We start from the raw sequence: 16,728 nt of genomic DNA on the forward strand, positions 1-16,728 counted from the left end.
ACAATATAATAAGAATCCGAAACAGAATATTTACAGACAGAATTTATGTAGTACATATCAAAACACTAATATTTATTTTTAATATTTCTAAAATATTTGCCTAGCCTCTCAAATATTAAGAAAATATATTTTTTATAAATAGAGAATGCTACTAGGGCTATTCTATTAATATTGGAATATATTTTAGGATTTTGTATCAGTTTTGTAAAAAGATCTATATAGTTTTTTCAAGAATTTATTGTAGTTTTTAAAAATACTATACCTATATAATACATATTCTTTATTATCATTTATCAGCTCAGTGAACAATATTATTTCAATTTTTTTTAAATCCAGAATTATTAATTCCTCTCAGGCTTGGAACTTAATTTCTCATTATTATAATTATTGCATTTATTTAAGCCGTGTTTTATGTTCTTTAAGAAAATATTTTGAAATATTTAGTTTTAAATAGAAATAAAAAATGAAATATTACAAAAAGCCAAATAAGAAAATTTTAAAAATTTTCATAATATTTAATAAAAAAAATTACATTAATTAAATATAAATTTGATTCGTGTCCTCTGAGGTATCACTCAAATAAATTAAAATTGCAATAAACATACTCCTAAGTATTATTTGTAAGAGTGTTAATTATCTAGTAATTTTTACATAAAATATTGCTACATTTAACTTTCTGTATATAAGTATAATCGCTCCTTTATTATCAAAGACCATTTTTGCGCCAGTTTATTTGAGTTCAATAGTATTTCGATAAGTGCATTTAATGAGATTTGGTGCTTAATATGGAGAACTGACTTTTAAAGGACCGTTACATGCAATTAATAATTATCCAGTATATAGGGATTTATACAGCCAAATAGAGGTAAACTTTCCTTTTGATGCTCTTGATTACATACTTACAGATGCTCGAGCACTAATTATCTAAATGAGTGTGTAAACTGTATATATATCAAATATCAAATAGCAATATAAAATTTTGACAGATTTCTTTGTAGGTTTAACACAATTATTTAACATTACCAGCAGAAACAAATTTTCAAACAGCAATGTTGCCATATTTCAGCACCTTTGTGTTACCTGGCGCAGCATCATACTTGAAAGTTCATCTTAATTTAATACACAAAGAGCTTTTCATCGCTTTATTCTAAGAACAACCGTTTTTATGTTACCTGAGATAATTTTTGAAAAATTAGTTTGGGCTGAACGAATTGGCCTTTAAAAGGCAATTGAATGATGGTCATGGCATGCGAAATTGTTAACTGGAATTTATTTATCAGTCGTATCATAAGGTCGATAGCATATTATGGAATGCAATTTCACTGATTCATAATGAAATGTTTATATTTTTGGGCCCGTATTTTTTTTAAAACTGATGTCAATAAACCTTCATAGCCAACATAAAACACAAATGCAAAATTGGCGATATGATTACTAACCAAATGCAAGTTTATAGTCTGTATTCCTATTTTCACTTATATTAGCATTAAACTATATTGTTGATATTATTATATACTATTTTAGGTTTTTTTTGTATCAATCTTCAGATCATAACTATTATATTCAGCTTACTGAATAATATTATTTTAAAAGTTCAAGAATTAATAATTCCTTCCAGGCTCTTGACTTTATTTTCTGTTACTATAATTCAGAAATTTTTTACTTTTAACCCTTCTGTCTGTTCTTCAAGCAGATATTTTATTTCCACGCTGATTTTTTTTTCTCATTTAATTTATTTATTTTTTTACAGATTAATATAGTAAAATAATAAAAAAAATTAAAAATTCATTTGATGGATGACCAGTAAAATTTTATAATATTTAACCATAAAAAAAGTTATATTAATTACATACAAAGAAATTTGATTGATGTCGTCCGGAGTTCCACTCAAATAAATTAAATTTGATCAACATGCTCTTAACTGTTATTTGTAGGAGTGTTAATTATCTAGTAATATAAGCAATTTAAATATTATATGCATATCGAATAATGGTTTTTCTTGTTTCCTTAACGTTAAGTAATTTTTTATTCTTTACATAAGCGGAAATTTTAATATAGTTTACTTTCAATATATAAATATATCGGCTCTTGTATTCTCAAACATATATAACTTTGATTCAACGTTAATAATTAAAACAAAAATTGAACTTAATAATTTAAAAAAAATGTTAACACTTGTCGGGCAACAAATATGCGACGAATACGAAAAATAAACTTATAAATATATAAAAACAAGGCGATGCAAAATTTTTGCATCTGTGTATATGTACAAGATAATATCTAAATAATCTTTAAATGTATTATCGTTTTAAAAACATTTGCAATTTCTGAATGCAAAACAAGGAGTAGTACATTAATATAATTCGTTGCCGTTGAGGTACATAAATATATTATTTTACTTATATACTATATAATTTTTTAAAAACAATAGATGTATGCTATTTAACATGATAAAATGTATAATTATGATCTTAAAAAATGCTTATTATTTTGCATTTTCTAAAAATCGTAGTTGAAATATACTTTTTATGATTTGCAAGCAGTTGGTTGAAGTAATTTTCTATGATTTCTAGATAAATAAACATTTTTCTAGTTTCGTACTAGCTAAAGTAATTTTATACATATTTAAGAACATTTCTTAATTTTGTAGTGTTTTCCTTATTTTTTGATGCAGTTAGAGTTACTGCCTTAATTCAACTTCACACGAAAATCAATTAAAACCTGTTGAAACAGAAATCTATAATTGTCTATTAGTTAAATAAAGACCTTAATATTTGTAAGCAGTAAAATCTATTCTATATTTTTTATACCTTCTCAGCAGTTAAGCAATTGATTTTATTATTTTTTACACAATTACCAATATTGCCTAGAAAATGTATTTCAATTTACTAAGAAATTACTTTATTACAAAAGCACGGCTTTTTGATTAACAAAGATCGTTTGGAAAATGGACTTTTAGCATGATAGTTATATTTTAAAAAACGCAACGAATCGATAGTTAGACGATTTAAGATCAGCAAATATTTAACATGAAGTAAATTCCTGGTAGTATTGCAATGTCATAAATTAATTAAAATTTCTCTTATGTTAAGACTAATGTATAACACGAGACCAAAATAGCCAGACTAAATTAACCCAGTTAATGAATGAACAGTTATTTATAACCGGGAGAGAATTTTTTGTTCTTTTTAATTTAAATTGGGTGTATGGCTTATATATACTTGGAACTTATTATTAATAATCGACTTATAAAAAGCTTAATCGATTAAAATTATTATAAATTGTTTGCATAAGATGAAAGCAATCCTTCCAAGCAATTAAAGTAATTTTGAAGTTTTTACAAAAGCAGAAATATTGTCATATTTTGGTTTTTATGTATTTATTTTTGGGTACATGGACTAGCATCAAACTGAAAATTTATTACTTAAAAAGCTTTTCATTGCTTTGTTGTAAGGTCCGTCGTTTTCGGATTAAGGCTCAAGAGGAATATTTCCTCGTAAAATTTTAACAGAAATTTAAATAGTGGTAAAATGACGTTCAAAGGAAAGGTAAAGTAAGAGGATTTTTTTGGATATTTTAAAAAATTACTTGCTTTTTATAGGTTAACATTTGATTGTGTAAATTTTTGGTATATTTAATCCCTATTTTTCAACCAAAAAAATGTCCTTTCCCGCGTAAAAGAATATTGAATATAGGGCTAAAAGTAATTTTAAACTTCTTTTAGGTTTATTTTTACATAGGACGAAAATAGCTACATCAAGTTAATGCAATAACATCTATTTATAGCAGAGGCAGGAAATGTTTATTTTTTTATTTTATAGGTAATTCGTATGTATATTAATGAATATCTTGTACCGCACCATGGAAAAAGGCAATTAAAGCCGATCTTTATACAAGTACGGATATGTTCAAAATATTACATCAGAGGTACCTGTTCTTGATAATTGTATCTTAATAAACGTAGAATCGGGAATCTTAAAAATCAGCCCAAATGTAAAATAAGTAGTGTAAAACTGATATAAATTATGCAAAATATTAAAAATTTGTATTTTAAAACATGAATTATTAAGCAATCTATTAAATGCTTAATTTGCATAAAAATGCTTCTTATTAGGTAGGTACCTTTACTCTAATGAAGTGCGTTAAAATAGATATGATATTATTGCTTGTATTTTAAGTATACTCTATTATTAATAAATATTAATTATTTAAATATTTTTTGACAGCGTCACTGGTGTGTTCGTGGCATCCACAAAGAGATCGAGCGGCGTTCCCATGTCATTACCTTTTTCGTTAAAATACATTACCTACATTTATTTAACGTTGAATATCGAGTTAATTAGAGAGTATCTTATCATAGTTTATTTACGAAAATATTTGATGTTTTATCGAGGAGAAGCAGTTGTATTGTTTTGTGTCTGTCAAATTAGATGACAAGTATTTTTTTGCAATTTCTACATAAGCATTTGGCATCAATGCATCAGAGATGTTGCAAGCAAACAAACTGCCCATAGCTACTTCTAGCCTTTTAATGATTTAAGGAATATGCTCTCAAAAACCTTTGAGCACTAATATCTTCCTATAAAGGATACCGCTGATGACTACGATACCTGAAATCATAGGCAGATGGCTTCAATACTGTAAAATCTCATAACATGTAAAAGGATTAACGTACAGTTCCAAATGCTGAAACCATCAATTCTATGGAACTAAGTAGAGAAAGCACCGGAAAAACATAAAAACATAAAATCACCCATTAAAATCTACTGGCCACAAAGCTATCAGCTTACTGTACCAGATTTGTCAAAAAGTATGAAAATCAAGAAAACGGTAAGAAGAATGGACGAAGTCAGTATACAATCCACTACTCGAAAAAGGCCCAACATCTGTTAGTTTGCGTTGGAATACAGTAACTACAGAATCGTCGCCCTAATAAATCACGCAAGCAAAATATTACTGCACATCATACAAGAAAGACTCAAGAGCTATCTTCTTCCTAATATAGCCCTAGAACAAGTAGGTTTCGTGTCACATCGAAGAGCAAGAGACCGAATCTTAAACCTGAGACAGATTTAAGAAGCATATTTGAATACAAAGTCCCGACTATGATCAGTTTTCTGGATTACAGCAACGCTTTCGACACAGTGTACTGGTATATACTAATAAGCTATGGTACATTTGAAACAAATGGGAGTTCTGGATCATCGGATCTACCTCATTAAACAGCTATATGATTAAAGCATAGTTCAAATAAGAATAGGAAACGAACTCTCAGAGAACCTTAAAATGGACAAAGGCATGCATTCTCTCCCCTATACTTTTTATTATTTTCGTAGAATAGATCATGAGAAGGGCTCTGGATGACTGGGAGGGTGGAGTATCTATTGAGGAAAAAAGATCTCTAACCTTCGGAACGCTATTCATTATATGATCTCTTACAACAAGAAAATAAGTGAGCATGGAATGCAGACTGTGGTGTAATAGATCCAAATGGCACCTGATGATTATAGATCGGGTAGGAACGATTCCTCTATCCTTATAGCTGGTGCAAGATATAGAGATAAAAGAAGAAGTTATTTATCTATATACGAGAATAAGAAACAAAGAATTGGGATGGCTTTAGATAAACTGGTCAAAATCTGTAAAGGCCATCGTATCCGTAAGGAAACTAAAATGAAACCTATGAAATCCCTAATGTTTCCTTTTGCAAAGTATGTATGGCAATCCTTGACAATAAATGCGACGTATCGAAGAAAAATTAAGGTGTTTGAAATGGCATGCTACTTGAGAATCTCAAGGGCAGCGTATCCATTTTAAAAGAACTTAAAATTCGCGACAAGGAAATATTACTACTAACAATCTAACGAAGCATGCTTAAATTTTTTGGTCATTTGATATGAAGGGACAGCATGGAAAACCTTGGAAAATTATCTAGGAGAAAGTTGATGGTAAGAGATCCATAGGAAGGTCATCAGTGAGATACATAAATCAAATAAAAGATCTCAAACAAATGTCAGTTTTTCAAGTAATGCGAGAGGTACAAGATAGAGAATCATGGCGAAGGATCACTGTGCAGCCTCCACGATTGAGTCATGACGTCCGAAAACGGACAACGACTGAAGTGAGGGAGATTAATTTAAAGTTTACTTATATCATTTCATCGGTTTTTGCAAGACTTTGACTTATATAAAAAGTAAAATGTCGATTCACTGGATTACTCTAATAAGAAATAATAAAGATTAACTGGTTAACTAAGAAATGAACTTTATTTACAGAAAAAGTTAAACAGAAGTACTTTAAATTGCGGGAAAAAAAACTCTTATCGTCTCGAAATCGTAGAAACGTATTTCATCGATCATTTCCTGAATAATTAATGTGAGAAGTAGCTCGGATTAAATAAAAGTTTCTTAGTCACTACTATCAACAATTGCTTATATGTTTTTGATATACTTACAACATATTTGTTTTTAAGATATTTTATATAACTGTGACGAAGTATTTAAAAAAGTACTTTTTTTTCTTACACCAATCAATATTTATCATCAACGACAAAGTTAAGTTAAGGAAAAAGACAACTTTTGATATAGAAGCATTAATCAGCACGCGACAGACACGTACCAATTCCGCTGAGTAATGACGCTCTTGAAAACTCAAAACAACTTTATTTAGTTGCTTTAACGACTTATTTATAAGGATTTTGTGGCTGCCCTTATTTACTCAAAACAGTTGATTGACAACTTGAATATAATGCCATAGTAATTGCACCTTAATAATTTATTAGCACAATGTATACAGATATTTGTAATCTAAAAAGAAGTTAATTAAAAGAAATACATTTGATCTCATTTGAAGTTAAGTGGTTCAAAAACTATCATAATAAAAGAACTATTGATGCTTAAAGCAGAATATAAAAGTAAAAGTAGTTATCATGTTGGTGCAAAAAACAGGTAAAGTAATAATCATAATAAGGTGTCTTTTCACTGCTTGTCAATGTTGTAGCGAGAAATATTATGGAACCAACAGCTAGATAGAACAATAAGGTACAGTTATTTTAATTTACATTATTACCCTTGGATGAAGGAGCATTAGGTTCCAGGAGTATGTTCAAAGGATTAGCATTAGTCATATTAAATTTGCTAAGTTAGAGTTTTCACCTAAACTATCTGAAAAAATATTTGCCGATAATAAAAAAGTTTTTAAAGTATTACCTCAATTTATTTAATTTCTTTTGTTAAAGTTAAAATGAGTATCCTGTATTTACTAATAGTATTAGCTAAGTAGGTAAGTGTCAGAAATATTAAACCATCGACTGAATTAGTCGTAATTAGTTGTTCGATGATGCTCTTATCCATTCTTGACCTCTTAAAGCGATTCCGAAAAAGATTTAAGAAATATTAAATATTTTAAAATAATATATTTTTTTGAATTATTAATAAATACATTATTTATGTTATATTTTCTATTGGTATTCAATATTAAAGATCCCTATCGAATCGCCGTTATATCGATTATACTATTGTTTAATATTTAAGATCAGTTGCTGTTCTCATTAAAAATTTAATTAAGAAATAAAAATGGAAATTTCCTAGGAGAAGAAAATGAAAATTCAGATAATTTGTAGAAAATTAAACTTCAAATTACTGAACATATTTCCCTTGCTTTTAAAATCATTTCCTTTACTTTGAAGTTACGAGCCGCAGTCATTTTTCAAAACGATCAGATTTAAGCGTTTCTCAAAAGCTCTTTAAAAGAAATTTTAATAATACTGAAGAAGAAAAAAAAGTGCCTGGAGGGAATGTCAATTTTCCCAATAATAAAATAAATACTAATGTTTTAATATCTAAAATGTTCAGTTAGTTAATATACTCTGATACAATATATTCTCTATTTAAATGCAAATTTCGTCTAAGAAATAATTGAGTTGGGTCAGCCATTTTATTTAAGAGATTTATTTTTTTAACACAATCATGTAGACAATATCAGAAACCCACCAAATTTTCGGCTCACAAAATATCGAAAATCTTTTAATATGTAGAAATTCACATGTGGAACAACTCGCCAGTTATATTAAAGATAATGCACCTAAAAAATATACTACATACATATAAAAATCAGATCATGATTTCCTCCCATACAGAAATAAATCATCCATCATTTTCACCAAAAGAGCAACCAAAAACAACACAGTTGTAATGTGGTCTGTATAACTCCTAATTAACTATTGGGTTAGATTATTTATTCGATAATGAGAAACTTATTTATTTTAATTAACCCCGTTATTATGCTTACTTTAGACAGAGTACAACAATTTAAACAAAATGAAAAAATTAATAAAAAACCGCTCTAGATATCTAAGACAAAATCGAAACTTATAAATCGAAATAAATATGAGGAAATAGATACAGTGTAAATAAGTGTGTAAAATGAATCACTCGATTATTTTTGTGCATTTAGTATCTTAACTCATACCTAAACGAACAGCGAAAACGCTAAAATATTCAAACAAAAAGGTCCCAAAATTAAAAAAAAAGTAATTTATCACACGTTATAATTCCTACTTAAATACAGAAATTTAGCTTCGAATATAATACTTAAGTGCTTCAAAAAAATCCATTATATGAACACAAAATGACTCAACAGAGATTACTTATATGGGAATTTTCTGCCGAAGCAGTTTTCTCTAGATAACATGGATTACCTTTTAAGCAGATGTATCGTAACGGCTGCATCAAGGTTATATAATATATATAATACAACACAATGCTACATACGAAGCCAATGGATTTCTCAGATTTCGGTCCAAACAATTGTATGTAATTATTTATTATTAGTAAACTTGCGAAAGAAACATTGCTGGCTGCATGTTAAATATATTATTCAGCTTATGTATAACATACATGTATTTATTTTACCTGGCGCACCATAAATATTAATTAGATACATATAACGCGTCTTGTTTTCTAAACCTGCTCTCAGTTGTATAGAACAGTCTCTTATCAATAAATAAAATTATTTGTGAAGGGAAACTTTTACGCCCTTTTTTTTAGACAAATTTCCGTTAACGTCAATAATGTGTTTAGAAACTTTTTAAAATTATTTTCACCCTGCTCTTATTTTTGCTTTAAAGTTTCCACGCGAAATTCTATAAAGTTATTAAAATTTAAAGAGTTAAAGTCAAGTTCCTTTTTCCTAAGTTAATTGCTTTTTTTTCTTTCTGTTTTTAAATATAGAAGTTGCTTTAAAGACCCCTGGAGAAATAAATACAGAAAATATTCTTGGAATAAATAATTTATTTAATTTTGCCTAGAATGGAACATTTTTAAATTAACACCTTATATGCCCGTATACGTAACTTATATTAAATTTATCATTCCATATTAAAATAAATAGACCTTGCTCCGCTATAAGTAATATAATACCTCATTTAAAGTACGTGTTTGGTTGGTCTTTAATTAAAAAATATTTTACGTGACATTTATTGCTCCCTTGGATAATATTTATTATGATTTATATTAAGGGCTATTTCTTAGACGCGTTTAAGTATATAGGAGAGCTTCGCACTTGTTGGTCATTATAAGGATAATAATTATCATAGGACTTTATATTAAAGTTATCACTACTAATTAATAGTAACTAAATATTCAAGCCCTGAAAGTATCTATAATTTGGAGTAAATTGAGAATTACATAAACAATATAGGCATAAAAAAATTGTTAATAAAATGCAAAGGATAAAAGTTTTCCTTACAATACTTTTAATTTATTCTTGCCTAATAAATTATTTGTAAGTAAATAAAGTTCTACTATACGTTCTAAAATGCGTAAGTGGCGCAGTCGGTAGGATAAGTCTGTTATTCGTAAGTAAGTTTTTACGTCGTAGGGAGAATCTAATATATGTAAAAGTTTTTTACACGTTTAGTTATAAGGCCAGCGGAGGTACCTTAAAAAAAAGGTTACAATCCTTTAAGGAGTAGCATAATGCTAATCCTTCTAAGCTCTTTTCTTTTTCTTGTGTTAAGACAAATAAGCGTATAGGGGCAGCTTGTGTAATTGAGTTATAAATACATTATGGGAAAGATCTAATAGTGAAGATTCAATTTTTTTCTAGCACTGAATCCTTCTCTTATTTTTTGGACCTAAGTAATAAATCAAAATTTAAAACCTCTCTCTGGTTATGTTGAAGTCATAAAGACCATATGACATATGACTTCTACATAACCACGTAAGTGATCATCCATTAGATTTTTACTGAAGCATTACAAGCATTTTGTAGGTCCCTATGAGAAATTATATAATTTTGATGATAACATAATGGACGTAGCTAGTAAACATTATTTATTAGAGATTTGTTAACCTTTTTGTATGCATAGAAATGACAATTAATATGGTATATATTTAAACAGGTACACAATAGCTACCCAAAACTTACAGGATAAAAATTTTCTGTAACAAAATAGTAGCAAATAACATAAAGAAATTTATTAAAAATCAATTTTATAGATAAATAATAAAAAACGTTACATCAAATTTAAACACCGAAATGTCATGTCCAATTAGGTTATGCATATAATATTTAAATAATTACTGTAAATTTGTTGGACCTGTTGGTTTGTTTTCTAAAAGATTTTACTTCTAGATGAGAAGTCTTGGGAAGGCCTTACCAATGGAATACCAGAAATAAAATACTCTTTTTAGAAACGCCCTGCTTTTCAAGGTAATTAATCTTTTAAAGACGTTAAACGAGGCGTTATCATTTGTAAAATTAAATATTTCTTCGGTTTCTCTAAAATTATTTTAATTAAATTCCTATTTTTCCTATGTATTTAGAATATATTTACTTCATAATCCGAATAAGTATATTTTAAAAGCATAAAAGTATCGACAAGTAAAAAAGTAATATTAATCATTATCTATTGGCTTATAAAATTTATTCGATCGTAATCGTTGAACTCTAAGTAATATCTTATTTAGAGTACGTGTTTAATTGGCATTTAATTAAAAAATAGCTTACATGATATGTATTGCTCCCTTGGATAAAATTTAATATGATTTATGTGTAGGAATATTCTTGTAGAGACGCACGAGAGCTTGGTGCTTGCCGATTTAAATTGTTAAATAGTACGGATATTAATATAAAGTTACCTCCATTAATGAAAGTCTTAGATTCTTTAACAAAGTGTAAGAAAAAGAGCTTATATACTATATATTACATACATTAATGCGCAATTTGAGCCAGTAACATACCAGGCATTAACAACTTTTTTTAACTAATTTGTTCCTCTTTTATATATTGTATTAGTTTTTATTTATAGATTTATTTAAGAAGTAACTGTTTTTATGGGCTGAATTTAATTTCAAAACAAATACTCAGTAATTGAATATCTGGAAATACTTCATAAATAGGTTTGAAATGTTTACTTTTCGATCTAAGTAATTCATTACTAAAAATTATTCATTACTAAAAAGGTTGCTTTTATAATTTTTCATCTAATAATTTATGAAAAGTTCTTAGAGAATTGAAATCTCTCGTTCCTTACTATTAATTCCCTGTATTCCAGGTGCATAAGCCCCTATCGTTGAATACAATAAAAATGTATTAGTACTACGTATTTGAATCAGGATTTTTTATCTAAGAGATTTTTTGCATTGTGTAAATAAATTCAGTTGTTTCAAAATGTTTAGTAATCGAATTTTTTTTAGTATAGTGCAATTGTGTCGTAATTTATAATGACTTTATGTATTCATTTTTATTTGTTTCTACGCCGCATTATTTATGCAACGTAATCACTACTTAAAAACTAAAACATTATTTTCTTCTTGAATTTCTGAAGAATTTGTTTATTACTACTTTTATTTTCTACTTATTCTTATTCGTTTAAAGTCTTCAGATTAATAAAAAAGTGTTAAAAATAAAAAAGTTTTTTATTAACTAATACAACACAATGCCATACGAATCTAATGGAATCATTTCAATAGAGCGAGACACAGGCACAACTGGCGACATGTCGTGGAAAGCTAGCGAATATATTCTGGCTCTCGCCGCTAGTAGGCCATGTCCGAATAATGGCGCGACTTTTAAATCGAAATAAATAGAAGGAAATAAATACAGTGTAAATAAATGTTTCTAGATATCATAAGTCGATTAAAATGTGAAATGAATCACTCGACTATTTGTGCATCCAGTGTTTTAATTCATTCACGACATTTTTTGAAATAAATTATATAAGAAAAAAATAGTACAACTCCTTCATTAAATTGGATGAGCATTCGGATTGAGAATCAATAGAATGATAATATTACATTTTCCTTGACTAACTTCTTTGATATATTTATAAATGATTATATATTATATTATTTTAGTTAACAGGAAACCTAAATAGGTAAATTGTACTATTTAGACAGATTTCTAAAACTATTACTTGATATCTTAAGGAATAACAACTTGGAAACAAAATCGTTTAATTTAATGCAAGAGACAAAAACAAAGGGTTAGAAAGAAGATACGTGAAATTGTTTTAAGTTATCTTGCTTAGTATGCAAATGGACTTTTAGTTAAAAAGTTTGTACTAAGATGCTATTTTCATATATAGAACATACAACTTTCCTAAAACTTTTGAACTCACTTAGATCAATCTAATTAATCCCTTCCTCCTCGTTTTCTGTACAACGATGTAGAAAGTACAAATTTCATTATTGTTATAATTTACGAATATATTCTAAAAATAATACAATTTAAGAATTAAATCTTACATTCCTGATTTTTTCAAAAGGCTGTAACAATAATACATACATAATACATACAGAAAAGAAAGTCATCTTGTCATAGGCAGTTTGCTGGGATACAATTATGGGTGCATTCAGAAATTATGGGATAATTTATATACTAAGTGTATAAATTGTTGTGAACACTGAGAAATATAAAAGAAATTATATTAAAAGGGCAAACCTGCAAGGCGTCCAACATGTAAATTATTCCGGAAAATGCATTCCTGCCAAAGAGGTTGCGGGTGATTTATGGTAAGTCTGGGTTTTTTTAAATCATCGTTAGGCAAACTAGTTGATCCTTTTAGTTGTTATAAGAAATGCTTAAGTGGACTGACTGAAGAAGAAAAACAAAGTATGCTTAATTTGTTTTGTAATTTGCAAACAAAAGACTTACAAGATATGCATTTACAAGGACTCTTAGAAATACATTCCATTTCACGAAAAAGTGGTAGCATAGACGCTTCTAATAGTAAACCAAAATCTTTAAGTATCAAATATTTTATTCTTAATGGTTCAAGTAGAATACAGAGTTGTAAAAGAGCATTTCTATCAATTTATGGAATCTCTAAGAAGCGATGCGAACGTATTGTTTTTCTCCTAAAAAATCACAAAACCCCTCAGGATATGCGCGGTAAAAATGTAAGTGGAAATGCAATAAAAGGATCTGTTATTGCAAATATCCGGAACCACATTGAATCCTATCCGGTAAAAATATCGCATTATACGAACCAAGAAATTCGTTATCTAGATTGCAAATTATCAGTAAAGACAATGTTTGAGATGTTTAGAGAAAAACACCCGACTGATAAAATTTCTTACAAATTTTTTTGGTCCTATTTTAAAGAAAATTATAACTTAAAATTTGGTAGACCAGCAAAGACACTTGCAGTACCTGCGAGGAACTTAATGCTAAAGTACAGAGTGACTGTCTTAACGATAATGCAAAAAGAGTAGCAGTTGCTGAGCTTATGGTCCACAAGAGACGAAGCAAGAAGTTTTATACTGCTCTAGATTCGGTAAAAAAGCGCTGTACTGAAGATGAGCAGATCTTAGGTATTTGCACTGATTTCTCAACTTCCGGTTCAAGATCTGTACTACTTTCGACAGCTCACTGTTTGTGCTTTTGGGATACATAATTTAGGATCTAATAATATTGCTTGTTATGTCTACAATGAAGGGGAGGCGGGCAAAGGTGCAAATGACGTATGCTCCTTTCTCAAGCATTACTTAGATCAGCAAAGCTTGCAAAAGTATAAAACTCTTCACATTTTCTGTGACAACTGTAGTGGGCAGAATAAAAATAATACCGTGATTCGCTTTCTAATGAGTTTAGTTGAATTCAAGAGATTTAATGACATTTAAATGTACTTCCCAATGAGAGGCCATTCATTTATGCCTTGCGACCGTGGCTTCGGCCTAATTAAACGACAGCTTAATAAAATAGAACGATTTTACACCATCCAGGATTATGTTAAAATAATTTCCAAGGCTTGCAAAAATCCAGCAAAATTTTCAACTGTTCAGGTGTCTAGCGATTTTGGGTACGATTTCAAACGTTGGTGGCCACAATTTCATAAAAGAACCTATCTGAGTAATGAATATTATGGAAAGAGTGTACCGCGATCTCAAAAGAAATCGTTTTCTATCGTATCCTTCCAACATTTGAGTATTTCAACAACCACTCAGATAGTTGGCCGTGAGTTTATAAACTGCCCTGTAAGTAATACTTACCGGCTTATAAATGCTGAAAAAGAAATTACTCAATGTTCTAAAAAAGCATACCTTGAAAAGATACCAATTAACAAAAAAAAATGACTGATATATTAAATACAATAAAATTTATTCCTGAGGATTATATGGAATTTTGGAGGATCATTTCGGCTTGGCCGACAAGTGAGAAAGAATGCGATGTAGAATGAGCATGTACTATTTGAATGAAGCAAATGTCAAAATTATAGAATTTTGTTTTATTTTGCTGCAAAATAGAAACATGTCCATATGCCAAAATTGACAATAACTTCATGGGAAATTTAAAAATACCAAAAGAGACGAAGGTGATATATAAAATATACCTCCAGGTACATTTCCGCAAAAAAACAATAGTCAAATAAGCTTTAAGTAAAGTTTAGGTCGTTTTTTCCTCTTCCTGTACAATTTTAAAATTGTGACATATCCCCTTTCTGTAGTTAGTCATTCACTTGTGTTAAGACTTAAGATGATAAGCACTAATACGACTATAGCTTGCCACGCTTAAGAAACTATGGTTAATTCACCATACATCTGTTGAGTCTCTTACAACTAATATCAGTTAAATTTAAGATCCTAAATTAAAAATTACGGTTACCGTATCCATAATCTATCGGTAGTTTGCACTTATTAAGTTTGCTGTCTTTAGGAATGTAAGTTTTAGAATTTTAGAAACATGTGTTACCAATTAATTTGTATTAGTGATAAAGATGCTTAGCCATTATCAATTTATTTAACGTATATCAGGTATTTGATAGAATAAATAAAACCGTAATTTTGTTCTTAAGATAATTGCAAGATAAGCTTCCTAAGATAGTTTAAGCCACAAAAATCGCTAAAAAGAAATGTATAGTGTTATGGCATATGTAGAAGCACATAACAGTTGCAGAAATGCACTTTTATAAATTCTGGATTAATTTATATATTTGATCTAATCTACACTGACAATATTTAAATAGATAGATTTATGTACTAAGAGTAAGAAATGATACTACTATTTGATATGCTATTTCCATAATCATTGTTATATTGAGAGGTATTTGACCGACAATATTGTCAATAGCTTTGGAAATAAGATCTGACTCATAAACTTTTATATTTAATCATGATAATTTAAACCGATGAAATAATAAGGATACAGATTGTCATACTATTTCATTAGCAATCTCTGATTCATGAGCTGATTCAGTATCCCATAAGAAATTTTTAATGAGAATTTTTCAATGCAGTAGATTTAATTAAAAATAAAAGTTTTATTATGGAAAAGACTACAGAGACATCAGTATTCTTTCCAACTTCCATAATTTCGTACGGGTCATTGACAAATAATTTTTTACATTTATCTTATACAATATAATAAATAATTTATGAGGATAATTGTTGGATATTTTTTTGTTGGAGTTTTTATTTTATTAGTCTATACATTTCTTTCATACCCTATAACTATGCTTTAAAAAAATCCTAATTTTAAAAAAGGTCCACGTAAATTACTAAAAAAAAATTTTGAAGTTTTTAAGTCTATCTGAAGCTTATTTGCCATGCTTTTGGAAAAATGCAATTAAATAAAATTATATAATTTTTGTCATTAAATGGCATACAAGCCTTAAATAAAATGAGCAAATTGTACTGTTTAGAGCACGTAACTGCTAATGTTGACATGTCAATTTTTTTTATTTACTTTGTTTCAGTAGAAATTTATCATTAAAACGCTATAAATTATAGCACCTAATACATATATTGTACTAGTATAATGCCAAGAAATATAATTATACTTATTTTACCAGAAGTATGTTAAAAAGTTGTATAAATTGTAGGCTTCCATTAACTAAAGCTACTTCGCTATAGAGTAATAATTTATATTATTAAGGTCCCACATTAAGTGGGTCCTGTTAATTTCCTTATTGCGTTTCTCTTGTTAAGATACTAACTAGGCTATACCTATGTCCCTAATAATAGTGCCAAATGTTTTGGAAAATTGTATTTTACGAGTCAACTCAGAAAAATATTAAATAATTTTTAATATTTCTTGATTAAAGGGCGTCTGTTTGCTTGTAAGCCTTTAATATTTTAATTTATTAAGTAAACTCGGTCCATCTTAATGAGTTTTCTTGACAGTTGCTTCCCCAATTTATTTTTGCGCCCACGGGAAATTTGAGTATAATTTGAAATCGGATAACCAAAATACTCAAGTTTAAAAATACTACATACAATGGAAAAA

General features: G+C 28.4%; 1 protein-coding gene across 1 annotated transcript in view; it reads left to right on the forward strand.

Annotated features, from left to right (window-relative positions):
* The first annotated feature begins 857 nt into the window (after nucleotides 1–857).
* LOC126737383 (uncharacterized) overlaps nucleotides 858–16,728 on the forward strand; it is a 68,306-nt gene continuing 52,435 nt past the window's right edge. The window contains exon 1 of the mRNA XM_050442265.1: nucleotides 858–865. The gene's annotated coding sequence lies outside the window, so the exon portion shown is untranslated. The remainder of the gene's footprint in view (nucleotides 866–16,728) is intronic.

Source organism: Anthonomus grandis, chromosome 6 (assembly GCF_022605725.1).
Source record: "Anthonomus grandis grandis chromosome 6, icAntGran1.3, whole genome shotgun sequence".
Lineage (NCBI taxonomy): Eukaryota > Metazoa > Arthropoda > Insecta > Coleoptera > Curculionidae > Anthonomus > Anthonomus grandis.